Source organism: Meriones unguiculatus, chromosome 18 (genome assembly GCF_030254825.1).
Source record: "Meriones unguiculatus strain TT.TT164.6M chromosome 18, Bangor_MerUng_6.1, whole genome shotgun sequence".
NCBI lineage: Eukaryota > Metazoa > Chordata > Mammalia > Rodentia > Muridae > Meriones > Meriones unguiculatus.
The window spans coordinates 58,925,089-58,943,651 of record NC_083365.1 but is presented as its reverse complement, the minus strand read 5'-3'; positions in this window follow the sequence as shown (position 1 = coordinate 58,943,651).

Genomic DNA, 18,563 nt, shown 5'->3' with positions numbered 1-18,563 from the left:
CCTGGAGGGTAGATCCTTCCTCTTAGCCCATCAAATAGCTTATACAAATTTCTAGTCCTGCAGTGACCACTGGAGCCTCAGAAGCTAGAAATCCATTCCAGCTTTCACACACACACTGGTATGAAAGCCTCCTCCTCTCATTGTATCCTAGGCAAACTGGAGCTGAAGATCACGGACTTCATCAGATCCCTGAGTCTTCTGGGGTTTTCAGTGTATTCTCATGTCTAGTCAGACCAAGTGGGTTGTCCTGAAACACCTGGATTCTTGGTGCTTGCTTATCCTGCTGAAACCATAGAGGCTTTGTGTGATCTTAGAGCTTTTTTTGGTCCTTTGTCTCTGACCATTGCCTCCAAATAATATATGATGTCCATTAGGTATCTCATCCACAAAATAGTCATAGAATTGAAGGAGCAATCAAAGTTTTGACTTTATCTGGTTGCCTTAGGCTTTTGTGTTTAGTTCCCCCTCTTTGGTCTTAATGGTATTTAGCTGAGATATGATCATCTCAGCAACTGCACTTCATAGCCACCACCAAGTTTCATCAGTCCCCATAACTGAATTTCTTGCAGATATCCTTCTAGAAAAATTCACAGGAAAGAAAGAAAAACAAAACATTCCAATAGGCTAAGAAGGTGTGGGAAAAAAAAATTCCAGCAAATGCAGAAAACACAACAATGCAGTACAAAGAACATGATAATCACTATCCATGACTGTCAACTGTCTTCTGTGCTAGGAAATCCAAAACTGGAGAAATAGCTGAAATATGTGAGAAAGAATTTCATTTTAATTTTTAAAATAATTAGTGATTAATTAGTTAAGTAATTAAGAAAATCTTACAAATACCCTGATAAATCAGTCTCCAAAATGACTACAATAGTTAGGTAACTTATACTTAATAGAGTCAAAAGTCAAAAATATGAAGGAGCAGTTCAGCAAGGAGATAGCACAACTAGAAAAAAAAAACAAAAAAAAACCAACTAAGCACAATATTTGAAATGAAGGAGATTGTCAAGCAAATACAACCTCACCAGACTTAATATTAATAAACAAGACTATACAGAGGGAAAACCTTCATAGCTGGAGGATGAAGGTGAAATAGTAATACAGAGAGCCATATGTCAGAAAAAAAAACTACGGGGCATAGATAAAATTTCTTAAAAGTCTAAATTACATTCAAAAGGGCAAACCCGAGAGATCATGGTGAAGAGGAAGGAATGGTAGTAAAATATAGTGGAATAGACAGAAAATTTAATTAAATTATAACATAATGCTTCCCAAACTTAGATAAAGAAAGAAATATTCAAATACAAGTGATATAAAGATCTCCAAGCAGACATACCCAATGAAGAAACTCTACAACCTATCATGGTCAGGATGATAAAAAAATTCAATATAGAAATAGTTCAAAAATCAGAACAAGAAAGATGTCAACTTAAATACAAAAGAAGAGATTTACTTTAGGCATTTCATCAGCAACTACAAAATCCAAAAGAGCATAAAACAGAACATTTTGGGCTCTGAAAAGAAACAAATGTGAACCAAGAGTGCTATATGCTACAAAAGCTTTCTTTTAAAACTGATGAAGAAATAAGGACAAGTTAACCCTAACACAAATTGAGGCAATTCCAGACCATCAGGAAAGAATTACAGAAAATTCTCAGTGGAATATTTTACAAGGAGAAAGAGAAAGATGACTTCCTTTGCATGAATTCATGAAAGTGTGTGCTCCATGAAAAGATCATATAGACAAAACAGAACTTGAAACAAATCAACAATATTAAACACAAAAACTTGGCAAACCCTCAAAAACAACCTAGACAAAAGAAAAGAATCATTAATAATCCACCAAAGCGACCCCTACAACATATATAGAAAATACCTAATTTATTTTTATACATATCTTTTTTACATGTGATCTTTAGTCACCATAAAAATGGTGACAACTAATAGAGTGGTCTTAAAATAGATAGACAGACAGACAGATAGATAGATAATAAATAAACACAAAAAATCAACTATATTTTGTTTGTAAGACACACAACAGCTGAGCAACATGTAGGGTAACTACAGATCTTCACCTTTATGTCTGCACCTCTAAATCCAATTACCTGTCCACTGTGCTCACCTAAGTTCAAAATCCCAGTTTTATTCCCAGCTCTGTGGCAGACTTGCTGATGCAATGCTGCAGCCTCTCTTCTCCCCTGACACCATCTATGGTGAATCATACATACCTTCCCTCCACACTTCTCTAACTTCTGCGCCTCACCCCCATTCTTAGCTGTTTCCCACCCTTCAACTCCAATACACATTCCCTGGGAACCTACAGGCCACTCTGACTTAAGAAGCATGTAGGTTAACTGCAACTTCTCACCTCTCTGTCTGACCTGCAGACTTTTACTTCTCCCTCCATTCTTACAAGTCCAGTTTCTTAGTCTCACCTGCATCTTTGGTAACAGACCACCTGCTGAGGCCTCTTATGACTCTTTGCTCCCATTTCCAGGGGACTAAACAAATTCAGATCCCCACAGCTTCCCCACTTCTCTGGAATGCTCCCACTCCTCCACAGCCCATCCCTATCCTAAGTGCCAGGTCCCAATATCTAGAAACGCATTTTTATCATTGGCCACACCTATCAAAATCTCAGAAGAATTTCTTACTAGGCAAGTGCTACCTCACTTTCCTAAGAATCAGAGAGGTAAACAGAAACAAGGAACAAACCATCCACCAAACAAAGACAAAACCAGATACAAGCACCTAGAATGACATTAAAAAACAAAACAAACAAACAAAAGAACATAGATGCCGCGATACCAGTGTAAAAATACTGCCAAGCACCATTGAATTAGGGAGTTTCAGTATGTGGACTTTGTGGAAGGTAATCCAGTGTTTTGCAAGGTCTGTACCACTGTGCACCCACAGAATTGCTATCAGCCTCTGATACTCCTTTTTTTTCTATGATGCTGTATCTCTCAAAAATCTAGAATGGTGTGAACTATCACTAACAAGGTATTTGACCGCTCTGATTGAACAAACTTCTTATGGATTGTTATAAAGATGCACTACTTTAAGATGAATTAATTCCTGATTATGTAATTTCTGATTTGACTCAACGTATTTTAAAAATTAAAAGTTTACAGCCACAATAAATACATTTGTTGACATCCAGATGTCTCACTAGGAGACAAGCTTGAAACAGATTTGTGGTTTCAAACAAACTTTACAGATGGCACCATGAACCTTCATACACATCATAGATATAGGCAAGTTGGCTTAAACTTCCCACAAACCCAGAATATAATGGCGCTACCAAGAAATGTCTGAATTTAGTACAAATTTGGATGTCAATAAATACAAACTGTTTTGTTGTTAATTCCTTATACCTTGTCACTTACAGCATAAAATACTGCCATCTTAAATTTGCTTTGTTTCTTGGAATGAAAGACAGATAAAATTATTGTCTTTAACTCACTATAAACTAAGAAGTTGCTGGAAAATGTGTAGCCAGGTCAATCCTAATTGAAAAGATATATATTATTATAAACTCTTGAACCTTGTTAACCTTAAGTCCTTGTCAACCTTTGTCATTCTGAACTCACTATGAACTTCTGTAATGGATACCTAGATAAGAAAACTTTAGTTTTTATGAACTAACATGTAACCTGTTGCATTTTCAAATTCATCTGTTTTGATTGTGTTTTTATTTTTTTGTTTTTTTTAATAATTTATTTATTATTTCTACAGTATTCTGCTTGCATGTGTGCCTACATGCCAGAAGCAGGCACCAGATCTCATTAGAGATGTTTGTGACCCACCATGTGGGTACTGAGGATTGAACTCAGGACCTCTGGAAGAGAAGACAGTGCTCTTAACCTCTGAGCCATCTCTCTAGGCCTTGATTGTGTTTTTGACTATGAGGTAATTCTTTTTTTTTTTTTTTTCTAACATAGAGAACTGTTTTAAAAGTATAAGAATTGTGACCTAACAATAAAAGGGGTTGAAAATTTTAACTTCATCCACCTTTTCTTTGACGTTTCTGTGTATGAGTGGTCTATTTTCTATCTCTCTCTTATTTTTTTTATTTCCCTGTAGATTAACTAAGTTAACTGACTGAGGGTTCACCATCAACCCTTTCAGAAAGCAGACAGATTTTAGCCTACTAGGGGCAAAGAGGCAAAGAGGCCTATGTACAGATCAAAAGCCTCCTTTTACAACCCCCATAGCTTTTGGCTAGAAGCCACCTTTTGCATCCTTAGCTGCAGGAAAAAAAAAAAAAAAAAAGAAAAAGAAAAAAAAAAAAAACAATACCAATAAAACATGATGAGTTTGAGTTTTCCCAGTTAGCTACCGAGCAGCCAGTCTTGAGTGGCTAGAGAAGGAATCCTGGGCTTCCTCCCCTCTTTCCTGTTCTAGCAATCCTCTCTTGTGATCTGTTGCCTGAGCCAACAGCTCAGCGACCTAAGTGATAATGTGAATAGGGATTCTGCATCCCTTTCCAGTTTCTCCCCTGAACCAAGAAAGAGCTTTGGCAAAACACAATAACAACAATAACAGATGGGACAACTCTACCACAGTAGGCCCTGAGTATTGCACCACAGATGAAGCACAACACAAAAATCTTTAAATAGCCTTTTTTCTTTTTTTGGTAAAAATCTTGAAAGAGGAAATTAATAAATGTCTTCAAAAATCTAAAAAAAAAACAAAAATGGAAAAGATAAAATAATGCAATTCAAGACCTGAAAGTGGGGAAAAAATGAAAAAAGGAATCTAAACTGTCGGGAATCTCAAAATGAACAATTTAGGGACTCAAACTGGAACATCAGAGGCAAGCCCACCAGCAGAATACAAGATATGGAAGAAGAAATCCCTGGGATTGAAGACACAATAGAAGAAATTAACACCTTGGCCAAAAAATTAAATCTAAGTAAAAATAAAAATAAATTATGGCACAAACATAGAGAAATTTGAGATACTATGAAAAGACCAAAACTAAGAATAATAAGAATGGAGGAAGGAGAAGAAACTCAGGTCAAAGGCACAGAAAATATTTTTAACAAAAGCATACAAGAAAAATTTCCTAACCTAAAAAAAGGAAATGCCTATAAAGGTAAAACAAGCATATAGAACGAGAAGTATACTGGACCAAAAGAGAAAGTCCTTTGGACAGATAATAATAAAAATTCTAAATATATAGAACAAAGAAAGAATTTTTTTAACATTTTAGCATATATTTATTAAAAACATATCTTTAATTCTTTGTAGTTGAATGAGTAGGTAGGGCCAAGATGATAAGCATCTAGTTTGAATTTTTCTATTTGCTTCTGTGCTAGGATGGAAACAGAAAAATCATTATTTGGTTTTAGACTTCCCAACACCGCTACATTTGTTTCTTACAAGTACATTTGAAAGACACATTCCAGTCAGCAAGGAGTGAAGCTCAGGAGTTTCAGAATCACACTGAGGACTGTACATTGAGATTCTTAGGGCATAAACAACCTCTCTGGAGTGGTCTATGGTGGTAATGTACTTTCAAAAAGAAATCCAAAGACTGATTACACATTCTCTTAAGAAGGTGGTATTAGTCATTTGCTACATCATCTCAACATCCTCCTGGACCATCTCTTCCATTAAATAATCCTCATGGGCATAGGTTGTCATTGTTTTCCTTCACTTGCTTGTATAACCAATGTTAGCTATCATTACAAATATCATTACAAATAGGAAGATGGATACCCCAAATAAAATTTATTTGAAAGTCTAAAACAAAGAAAGAATTTTAAAAGCTACAAAGGAAAAAGACCAAAGAGTTATACCTGACTAGCCAATAAAGACTGTAAATCTGTAAGTACCTGGACAGATGTGTTGCAGCCTCTAAGAGACCACAGATGCCAGTCCAGACTATATCCATCAATACTTGCAATCACAACAGAGGGAGAAAATAAAGGGTTCTATGATAGAAACAAATATAAGCAACATCTGTCTACAGTTCTAGCCCAAGAACGTTATGCTCAGCAAGTTTTTGACAAAGGATACAAAAACATACACTGGGGAAAAGATTGCCTATTTAACAAATGGTTCTGGAAAAACTGGACATAAACCTGTAGAAAAATGAAATTTTATTCTTATCCTTTATCTAGTATAAATGTATTTCAAAAATGGATCAAAGATCTTAATTAACCCAAAACATTGAAGTTTCTAGACAAAGTCTCAAGACATACTGCTGAAGAACTTCCTTAACAGAACAGCAACAGGACAGGATTTATCTTCAAATACCAACAGATGTGACTACATGCAAATAGAAAGTTTCCATACAAAACTAGAAAGATGGTGAACACATGCCCAACAGAATGGGGGGAAATCATTACAAATATTGATTCAGAAAAGTAGTTAACATCTTGAACTTACAAAGAACTGCAGAAATTAAATACCAAGCCCAATCATTCAATGGACTAATAAAATGAATAAACAGTTTTCAAATAAAAAATAGTAATGAGCAATTGTTATTTATATTGTCCAACTTCCCCAGGCATCAGCCAAACATAAAACTGCATAGAGATACAACCTCACTGTGATCAAAATGACTACCATTAGGAAATATGACAACAAATGGTGGATGGAATGAGAAAACATGGGAGCCCTTATTAACTATTTGGGGGATGAAAATAATATCAATGCAAAATGGAAAGAAGTTTGAAATTTCACAAAAATATTGAATAAGGTAAAGACAGGTAGAAAATACAAGTTGGTTTGGTTAATGTTTACACAGTCTGAGAAGCAGGGATTCAACAGGCAGGGCTAACTGTGGGAGTAACTGTTCATATCTCAGTGGAACTATGCTTAATCTACTTACTGGCTTTTAATCTCCAGTTGAAAGGAAGCTACTGAAAATAGATTTAAGTCAATGCCAAACTAAATTGTGTAATCTACAACGGCTTTGACATTTGCAGCAAATCCTACTAAGTATGACTTAGCATGATACTAAAAGCTTTGAGCCTTACTGTTGGCACTAGAAAAGGGGGTGAGGCTGCAAGGGGTGAATAGAGAGAAAGGCTGAGGTTTGAGGATTCGTGTTCTTCAGAGAATGTTATTCTATTAATGATGAGCAATCCCAAGGCAACATTGCAGTGCTGTTAAAGTGTTATTGTGGATGAATCACTTGTTCTGGTACGTAGGGAATGTGCCGCTCCGTGAGTAAAGCAGCTGAGGTGTGGCTGCCCACGCAAGCCAGTGAGCCGTGGGTGACGGGAGCTGAAGAGAAGCCGCGGAAGGCACGGCATGGCATGACATGGTATGGCATGGCTTGGCAGGACCGACTGACCTTTCCTGTGCCACTGGTTGCCAGTGCCGCAGAGAAGGCAGCTAGAGGCGATAGCCACCAGCAGGTGGGGCTTGTGGTGTAGCAGGCACATGCCAGAACCAACATCAGAGCATTCAGCAGTGTCTCTGGCAGGTGCTTGGTCCTCTGGGCATATGAAGTGCGATTCTACATCTGGCTGCTGCTTCCCAGAGTTAGGGCGGGTTGGCTGGGACTGAAGCTGGCAGCAGGCAGCAATGAGCAGGAAACCGAGGTCGGGAAGTCTTGGGCATAGAGGAGCACAGACAAGCACAGACAAGCAGAGGACCTCTGAGCCTAAGCCAATAATGTAGCCTTAAAACATGCACTTCACACACACACACACACACACACACACACACACACAAAGGCTTAGAGACTTAGGTACAGAAATAATACTAAAAATTGAAAACAAAAGAGAAATAGGTAGAATTGTCTTGTACATGTGAAAGAAACTGAATATTGACAGTCATAGAAAGAAATGAGTTTGAAATAATAAAGTTGCCAAGTGAAGGAGAAACAGAGAGAAATAACTTAAAATGTTCTGGAAATGTGTTTAGACATTAAAGAAAGGAAAGAAACAGAATATGGACAGTACTAGAAAGAAATTTTAAGTTTAAATAAAATGAAGTCTCTGAAGGAAGGAGAGAGTTGGTAAGATTAAAAAGAAAAAAAAGTATTTTCTGTGTTTAAAGATGGAAAACACTATGACCGAGAGCATCTGGACCCCATATTGTTTTGTTTTGACTGTCAGCATAGAACTAACTACAATATTTCCAAATATATTCACAGTTTTCTATGCCTTCTCTGAGAAAGATCAGAATGAAGCATACTTAAGTAAGGAGCTAAACAAGAGATGGGATGTTACATTAGAAGTGGTAGAAATATAGGAATGAAAAGGTTTCTTCCAGATTAGAAAATAGTGATAATAATTGATGGCAACTGAAACCCAGGGCTCTCTGGCTTCACGCTGCCTGTCAATTCTCCCTGCTAAGGACCTACCAGCACAGAGTGGCCACACCTGAATTCTAAAGCAGGATAGATGGGGATCTTCTGCTGCACCATAAGTTAACACAGCTGCGCAAAAACTTAGAATTTTATTTTTGTTTCTTTGATTGAGCTTTGTTGGAATGTTTTTGTTTTAGTTTTTCTCTAAAAGCAGGAAAAAAACTAATTGTATTAACTGGTTATGCTCCACAAATTCTAAAAATCATTGTCCTACTTGAACTTTGAATAAGCAAGTTCCATTATCTGCTGGAAATAAATGAAACGTAACCAAAGAAATGAAATTTGGTAGATGCATGTGTTTCATTCTGGAGTGTTTGGAAAATCAAAATATGTACACCATACAAGTGATGCCTACTCAGGATTCCAATGGGCGTCTGCCTTGAGTTCTGAAAAGGATGACTTTGTAATTATATATTTATTAAAAGTGATGGCTACCGTGGGAATACCCTAGCAAATTAGAACTAATAATGCTACAGCATAGTATCCAGTAAAATGCAACAATTTTTAAAACATTATAACATAACTCACATATACTTTACACACATATTGGTCATGCAGTTGTGAAAAGTCCTAACTGAACTTTAAAGGATATGTCCATAAAACAGTGGAGGAATTTAACTTCTCCTATAGATAGATTAAATAATGGCTTATTAATATTAAAAAAATGTCAATAAGACAGCTAGCACACCTGCTGAAAACATTAGATCTTAGAAAGGACCAATGAATTAAATCAACCTATTTACTTTAAGGATGAGTCAGCCTCAGAAGTAAGTCAGGAAATGTATTGCTTTGGGGAAGAGAAAATGCTTTTGTTTCCGTGGGGGTGGGAGATATGGATTTCTTCAAAGTTCATAAAGTTTAGATTTGACCACAGAAGACATCCTGAGAGTCTTGACTGTTGGCATGGAAGAAGAGACAGAGGAAAAAACAAACAAACAATCAAATGGATGACACAAATGCTGATACCCTCACTTGAGAACAGCTCAGTAGACTGGCTGAGACGTGAATGTCTCTGCGTTGCCAGTGAATCTGTTTGGCTACTTGGTATTCATGACTTATTATTACAGGTCATTCTTTCAAATGGAATGGATAAAGATTTATGTTAGTATATGGTTATGCAGTGCAAATGTACTTATAATGATTACCAAATGACTATCACTTACTCATGCACAGAGTTGAGAATCATCTTTAGCTGATTTGTGTACACTGCATATTCCATATATGTGTTACTGAAGAAAAGTATGTTATCTTTAAAAGTTTGTGTTTTCCAAGCAAAAGAACCAAACACCTGTGAAAGCAAAGCAAATTAAAATATCCTAGATGATCCAGACTCACAGACTGCCTCAGTTGCTGTTTCCTCAACAGTTGCATCAAGGAAAATGTCAAACCAGCTGACCAGAATGGTCCAGCCTCTCAGAACGCTTAAGCCAAGACTTCAGTTAAGCCCTGCACTTTTCTAACCCAGATTATCCTACAGAACCTGGACAGAAAGTAAAACAGATATCCAAGGCCAATTTCTCAGCTTTATTAGGGTCCCCAGAAGATGCTTTCACCACCACAACTACCCCTGTAGACAGCAAGAAGCAATCTAAAAAGCATGAAACGTTCATTTCTGAGAGGTGGTATGGATGGTTTGATAGGATATAAACATTTGATAGGATATAAATGTTTGATATCATTTAGGGGGTTGGCTATTGTTTATTAATGGCCTTGGTCAGGGTGAAACAAAAATAAAGGAGGTTAGATACAGGGATCTCTTTATCTTTCCCTCTAATCTTTTTTCTTTCTTATCTGGTGTTAGGGAAACAAAGGTGGAAAGAAAATGAAAAGACAAAAAAGGGGGATAAAGGGATGAAACAAAAAAAAAGGTGGATTATTTTATCTCCTTGATAGGAAACAAAAGAGTGGACTATTGTGGAGATGAGGGAGGGAGGATGGGATTGGGAGGGAATGAGGGAGCGGGATACGGCTGGGATACAGAGTTAATAAAATGTAACTGATAAGAAAAAAATAAAATAAAAAAAATATAAAGTCCTAGTCTTATAAAAGTGACTATTCTAAATTGTTAATTCGCCTAAGTATCAAGCAACATTTGACTCTTTAGATATACTTTAGATAGATAAGTATGTGTTCTACCCTTCCCCATGGGGGAGTTAACCACTGGTCCATGGAGACAAGGAAGTGGAAGCAATAAATGGGGTTCAGAATACTGTGCTTATGATGAACAAGACTTCTGGAAGTCATCTTGAAATAAGCAGCTCGTTTTATTGTTTCAGGGGTAAGGTATGTATGTGTTCTCAGGATTACGGGCAAGACGGTGTGATTGGTCATAACACAGTACCTAGTTGTCATACAGGGAGGGCTGAAGGAGACCAAATCATATGCTGAATCACATAGCATTTTTAGCAGCCTCTGTGCAGGGTCATCTTCCAGGCAAGTTCAGGTGTCTACCTACAGAAGCTCTCCAGATAAGGTCAGGCAGATAAGAGGAAGCTACTCTTTACAAAGGAGTCCACCATTTTACACCAAGCTCAGAGAGCTATCAGGAAATAGTAGCCTTTGACCTTAATAGCAGGGTGTTCCAGTGATCCTCAAACACCTCAGAGATCTGCAGAATAAAGTATTAGAAATGTTTTAGTAATAAAAGGCTTTTCTGACAGAGAGACATATTGGCACATGGCAGCACCCCTGTTCTATTTCAAAGATGATGGGCACTGAAGAACCTCCAACTAAAGTTTGCTTCAAATGTGGCAAAACTGGGAACTGTGATAAAATAGCTCTCAACTGTGGACAGCAGTTTGTGCAATGTGTGGACAAATACGATACTGGGACGTCAACCACCCAACTTTGACAAGAAAAGTAGAGCAGTCCTTCAAAATTTCTGCTTCACAGAAAAGTCTGTCATACTGAAAGAGGAATCTTGGGTAACTGTCCGTGTAGCCAGAAGACTCTGTCCTGGAAGCTGTGCATCCACAGCAACAAAATGACAAAGAGGGGACACTACGTCCACTGACTCTAACAGCCATGTGTGGCAGTCCAAAGATGCTTCACTGCTTGAGTGTCGCTCAGAAGCCACTGCCTTAGGTGTCCTCACGGAAGTCTGGCACATCTTCTCTGACTGGTCATGCTGTTGTGTAGCAATTTACTTTTAACCTATTTCCTCTTCACAGTAACACTTTTTTTATTAACCTTTGATGTCTGACAGCAAAGCTGTGTTATCTATCCAGACTTATGCCTTATCAAGTCTATTTTTGTTAATGTACATCATCCTTCTTTTTTGGTATAATTGAATTTTGCAAAATTAGTCTACTACTTTCTTCCAAGGCTAAGAATCACGTGCTACTAAAATTTTATTTGTATTCCAAAGAAATTATTTGGTTATTCTTTGCCACTGAAAAGGAGGATTTGGCTTTCATTTGATGTTCGAATCAGCTTCTTCAGGTTCAAATTGTTGCTTATTTTATTATTTTCTGCATAACAATGGGCAAACTGCGTATTTCCCTGGCTCTTCCTTTTGTGTGTGTGTGAAATGTGTGAATCTTGGTCTGTGTGTGTGTGTCATGGTATAAATGTACAGGCTAAAGGACAATTTCAGATACTGGCATTCAGTATGTACCTCTGTACATGCACAGCTTTCAGGAATTCTATCTCCACCTTCTTTGTTATCACAGGAGCTCTGAGAAACAAATGCTTAAGCTACTGAGTCTGGCTTTTACATGGCTTGAGAGGATTCAAGCTTGTACTCTCGTGTTTGTCTGACATGCTCTTTACTCACTCCACCACCTCCCTAATCTGATTTGGAGTTTTCTTAACATCAAAATAGCAAAAGCAAAATAATAATAGTAGCAATCTTTTTAAAGCACATAAAATAATATCCTACTATAATGAAAATATTGAAAAACATTTATAGATTAACAAGGTAAGCAAGAGAGAATTCAGATTCTATCTTTCAAATACAATACTAAAAGTAAATGCATGGGTTCTGATTCTGTAGTTATCAGTTGTGATACCACATTCAGAAAAAGCATTTTCTGTGTTGAGTCTCTGGCTGAGTTTGGTAGAGCCTGAAGGTCAATTATCTTTCATTATTCCTTAAATTTGAACTGTAGTTTTTAAGATTCTTTCTTTTTTATCCACCAAATGTATTCTCTCTTCATTACTCTATTCTGTTATAGCACACCTTCCTTGTAATCTAGAAAGCCTGTGTTCTCTCCTATCCTGGATTATGTAGTATGGATTTTGTTGCGTACCCTGTATCAGGTTAAGCTCTTGTATGTCCTTGGAAGATTTGCTGAAATAAACTGAGAATTGAAAAATTAACAAGAAATAAATATTTGTACATATTTAAAATGCACATATCCACAGGAAACATAAAATATGAAACACATAGGAAGAATCACTTGATAGTTAAAGTTTAAATACTCCCTCTAGAATGGAGAGAAAAAGGGGTAGGCAGTTCTGTAGCAGAGTTTAAAGAAAATGGCTGAGTGCAAAGAACTGATAATAGCCCTAGACAAAATTCCTTTCTGCTCTGGAATAACCAGTTATACGAAGGTAACTACTGGACTTTCACTGTGAACAAAGGGTGTCCTAAGCATACATAGTTTCCCAGAAATGCACTCAGAAGCATGGAGAGACATCAATATATAATATGAAATAAGCCAGATTCAGAATAGCTAATTATAGATAGATATCATTCTTTCTATCTTAATTAATGCAGAGAATTATTAAAACAGCAGTTTGCTTTAACCAGCTAGTTACCCAAAACTGACCCAGAGAGACTAGAGTTTATATTAAGCACTATGCTGGGAAGATTCTGAGCTATTCCAATCCTAGTACCACTAAAACCCACATAAAAGCCAATCATTTGCCAGTCTGATGACTCCTGGACAGCTTCAGCTCCATCAGTCTGTCCTTACAAGCACATGCTCATCACCATCTTGCCTTATGGCAACTCCTTTCTCTACATTTTCCTTTCCCCTGCTCCTGTTCTGATATTACTTTCACCTCTCCTTTCTGGAACCAAAGCCCAGTAACCTGAAACTACGCTTGCTTCTTTACCATCAAGTCATAGGATTCAGCATCCTTATTTAGCCAATCAGGGAAAATAGGGGAACATTCCTTATCATCACATGATTACGGGGGATAATTTAAGACTTATTACAATGCCTGTGGCAGGTGGTAACAAGATCTCAAGGTACTGAAATCAGCATTTGAAAACACACTTGAACCTGTCTCCAACAGCAAATCATTCATTTTCTTTTGCGTGTAGAATCTATATTTTTGAAGGTGTCTTTTGTATGTGTATATATACACATACATATATATGTATGTGTATGTGGGGTGGATTCTCACCTGTGTGAGTTGAAGTATGTGTGGTTTGCATATGTGTGAGTATACTTGTGAACCCGTACATTAGAAAACCAGAGTGCAGTGCGGTGGTTTGAACCAGAATGGCTCCATAAGCTCATATGCTTGAATGCTTGGTCCTTAGTTGGTGAACTTTTTAGGAAGGATTAAGTGCTATAGCCTTGTTGGAAGAGGTATATGTCATTGGGGTATGCCTTGAATTTCAAAAGCCTACACCAGGCCTGGTCTCCCTCTCCTTTTGCCTGCTGCCTGTAAATCAGAAGGTAAGCTCTTAACTATTGTTCCACTGCCATGCTTTCTTACCTGCCCACTTTGTGGTCATTCAATGACTCTGAGAAATAGTAAGTGAACGCATGATGATAGCTTTTTTATATATAAATTGCCTTGGTCAAAGTGTATCTTCACAGAATTAGAACACTAACTAAAACACTGGGTTTTACTTTGGGTGTTGTCCTTAATCACTTCTCAGTCTTATTTTAGGTCAAGGTCAGTTATTGAACTTGGACCTTACCAGTTGACTAGACAGACTGGTCAGTGACCCCAGAAATCAGCAAGTTTCTGTCACTCCTTTCCACCAGCAGCACACTTATAGGTAGCCACTGTTGTCCTGGGCGTTTCTGTAATATGTACCTAAAACCAGGTTCTCGGGCTTTTGCAGCAACTACTTTCCAAACTGAGCCATTTTCCCAAATGGATCTCATATTTTTAAATATAGCCTGAAAAAAAAATCAAAGATGATGAAAATGTCAGTGGCTGGGGAGAGGGGAAACTAGGGAGAAGATCAGTTGGACATGGTTTCCTAGACTATTTTTCTAGCTCAGCAAAGACAAGCAACATATTTTGGGTAGCGTTGTCTAAGTCACAATAATTATTGCATTATTTATCAGTTATCTCTAGGCTCTGGTTAGATCAAAGAAAGTCAGCTCTATCTTATAATTAATATGGAGAAAATCTTATTTTCAAAAAATGAGACAGTGCATTCAAATCATTTCAGGTCTGCAACCAGCAGAAATCATTCAGATTTCAATAACTTTTTTTTTATACGTTCTACAGAGTTTATATTAGGAAGTTGAAAATTCCGTGCTCATTTTGTGGCATGTCTCTACCCTCAGACTTGAGGTCCCTTATATGAGCATGTGTTTTATGTCTGTCCTGTAAGTTGTTGGAGACAAAGTAAGTTTTCCTCCTTTTCCTTCACCTCCCTCCTATTTTACAACTTCCAGTACTGTTCCTTCCTCTCTACAGATGGATGTTCGCCTGGGAATCTCCTATCCCACAACAGCTCTTGGGCCCCATGCGGAACAACTAACAACTGAGTCTATAGGAAAGAGGCTTGAACGCATTGGCACAGGACACAACTTCCTGAACAGAACACCAACAGCACAGGCTCTAAGCAACAATCAATAAATGGAACCTCACAAAACTGAAAATCTTCTATAAAGCAAAGGATACTTTCATCAAAACAAAATGACAGCCTACACACTTGGAAAGGACCTTCACCAACCGTATATCTGTCAGAGGACTACTATCCAGTATAAATAAAGAACTCAAGAAGTTAAAAAGCAACAAATAAAAAATGCAATTTAAAAATGGGGTAAAGAGCTGAACAGAGAATTTTCAATACAGGAATATCAAATAGCAGAGAAACAGTTAAAGAAATGCTCAATATCCTTGGTCATCAGGGAAATGCAAATCAAAACGACCCTGAGATTTCACCTTACACCCATAAGAATGGCTAAGACCAAACCCTCATATTACAATACATGCTAGAAAGGATATGGAGAAAGGGGAACCCTCTTCCATTGCTGGTGGGAATGTAAACTTGTACAACCACTATGGAAATCAATCTGGCACTTTCTCATACAATTAATAATAGCGCTTCCTCAAAATCCAGCTATACCACTCCTAGGCATATATCCAAAAGATGCTCAAGTATACAACAAGGACATTTGCTCAACCATTTTCCTAGCAGCTTTCTTTGTAATAACCAGAAGCTGGAAACAACCCAGGTGTTCCTCAGTTGAGAAAAAGATACAGAAATTGTGGTACATTTATACAATGGAATACTGCTCAACAATTAAAAACAAGGAAGTCATGAAGTTTACAGGCAAATGGTAAGAACCACAAAAGATCATCCTGAGTGAGGTATTTCAGAAGCAGAAAGATACATATGGTATATACACACTTATAAGTGAATATTAGACATATAATGTAGGATAAACATACTAAAATCTGTACACCTAAAGAAGATAAGAAGGAAGACCCTGGATAAGATGATCAATCCTCACTCAGAAAGGCAAATGGGACAGACATCTGAAGAGGGAGAAAACAGGGAACAGGACAGGAGCCTACCTCAGAGGGCTTCTGAAAGACTACTCAGCAGGGTATCAAAGCAGATGTTGAAGCTCATAGCTAAATTTTGGGCAGATCATCTTATGAAAGAAGGAGGAGATAGAAAGACCTGGAGGGACAGGAGCTCCACAAGGAGAGCAACAGAATCAGGAACTCTAGGCCCAGGGGTCTTTTCTAAGACTGATACTCCAACCAAGGACCATGCATGAAGATAACCCAGAACTCTTGCACAGATGTAGCCCATGGCAGTTCAGTCTCCAAATGGGTACCCTAGTAAGGAGAACAGGGGCTGTCTCGGACATCAACTCAGTGTCTGGCTCTTTGATCACCTCCTTCTGAGGTGGTAGCAACCTTACCAGGCCACAGAGAAAGACAGTGCAGCCAGTCCTTATGAGACCTGATAGGCTGGGGTCAGATGGAAGGGGAGGAGGACCTTGCCTGTCAGTGGACTTGGAGAAGGGCATGGGAGAAAATGAGGGAGGAAGGGTGGGGTTGGGAGGAAATGAAGGAGGGCCTACAGCTGGGAAGCAAAGTGAATAAAATATAATCAATATAAAAATAAAAACTTAGAAGCTAAAAAAAATTTTAAAAAGAAAAATGAAAAGAAAGACTGCCTATAAGGAAATTTCTCAGAATCTGGAAAAAGGACCATGCAACCTGTCAACAACGTGGAAGAGATCCCAATTCTGAATTGAAGTACAATTTTTGATGATGAGTATCTCTTCTCAACCATTTTAAAGTAGAACAATGCTGCGTTTAGCGCATTTCAAGCCAGAACATCCTCTACATAGCAGCTTTATTCATATATGTACAAACTGGAGATCACCCAATATTCTTCAGTAGGTGAGTGGACAAGCAAACTAAAGAACCTCTCTGGAATAGAATGCCATTCAGAAACAAAAGTAACACAGAATATTCAGATTAACGTGGATGCCCCTCAAAGATATTTTCAGTAGCATTATACTGTGTGAATGAAGCAAGTTTCAAAGGTTTCACATTATATAATACCATTTATCATTCTCAGATAAAAGTCAGTTCACAAGAACGTAAAGTACATTAGTTCTGTCAGTGTTTGGAGTCCAGATTAAAGACAGCATGAAAACCTTTGTGGAGATATTGCTTTGTTTCTTTTAACTTGGAGATAAAAACTTAAAATTTCCCCAAATTTTTATCCTGAAATAACCTTTTAAAAGTTGTATGTGCCAAGCAATAATTGGCCTGACCTGAGACCCATCTCACAGTAGAGAGGCTGCCCCTGACACTATTTATTAATGATGCTTTGCTATGCTTGCAGACAGGAGCCTAACTTGACTGCCCTCTGGGAGGCCCCAGTCAGCAGCAGATCAGGACAGATGATGGGACTTGCAGCCATGCATGGAGTGAGCTCTGGGTATCCTGTGGAAGTGTTGGGGGAAAGATGGAAGGACCTAGAGTAGTCAGGAACCTCACAAGAAGACCAAGAAAGACAACTAACAAAGACTCATTGGGGCTTATAGGGACTGAGACATCAACTAAGGAGCATGCATGGTCCTGACATAGGCCCCCGCAAATGGCAGCTTAGTCTTCATGTGGGTTGCCTGAAGAAGGGATGTTTTTAATATGGACTCTATTGTCTGCTTTTGGATAACTTTCTCTTGGCAGGGCAGTCTTGCTTGGCTGCAGGGGATGAGGATATGCTTAGTCCTGATGTGACTTGACGTGCTAGGGAGAGTTGATATTGGAGGAGGGAGATTTTCTCTTCTGAGTGGAAAGGAGAGGAAAAGGAGAAAGGAAGAAGGTGGGGACTAAGAAAAGAGCAAGGAGCAGGGAGGGGGCACCCTTGGGATGTAAAGTAAATAAATTTAAATTTTAAAAATTATAAAAACAAACAAGTTGTATGTGGGTAGAAACCACTAATTGGCAATCGGTTCAAGAATAAGTGACAGAAGAGTGATCACATCCCATCACAGGGAATACTGTTCTCCAGGGGCTGGAAGGGATGTAAGGGCCAGAGGATGGGAAAGTGTGAAGCCAAAAGAAGCCCATGGCCACTGCACTCATGAAGTCACTGAAGGCTAGTTTTGTTTTGCACAAGACCAGGGCCTCAACATCTCATCATGATGGGTGATGTCACATAGTCCCACACCTTCCTGAGTGACTTTTGGCAACTGTTATAGGAGCAATATTGTCATTTTATTACATGGTGTAACTATCAATACAATTCCTTTGCTTTAGAAACTAACCCCCATATCCATGTTCAGGCAAAAAATTCCTAATCAAACCTTATGAGTCACATATAATACTTCTTGAGAAGTGTTTCAACTGGAGAAGGGGGGGGTGAGAAATAGGAATGATGGAACTGGAGACTACTGACAGTCATTATAGAAATGCTGGACAGTTGATGATAAAATTTTTCTTAGGTTTGTGTAATTTTATACTGGGTCCTGGATTAAAAATTTACATACAAATGTTAGGGTTGAGAGTGTCATAGTTTTTGTTGAGAAAGATGGTAGAATAAAAGTGC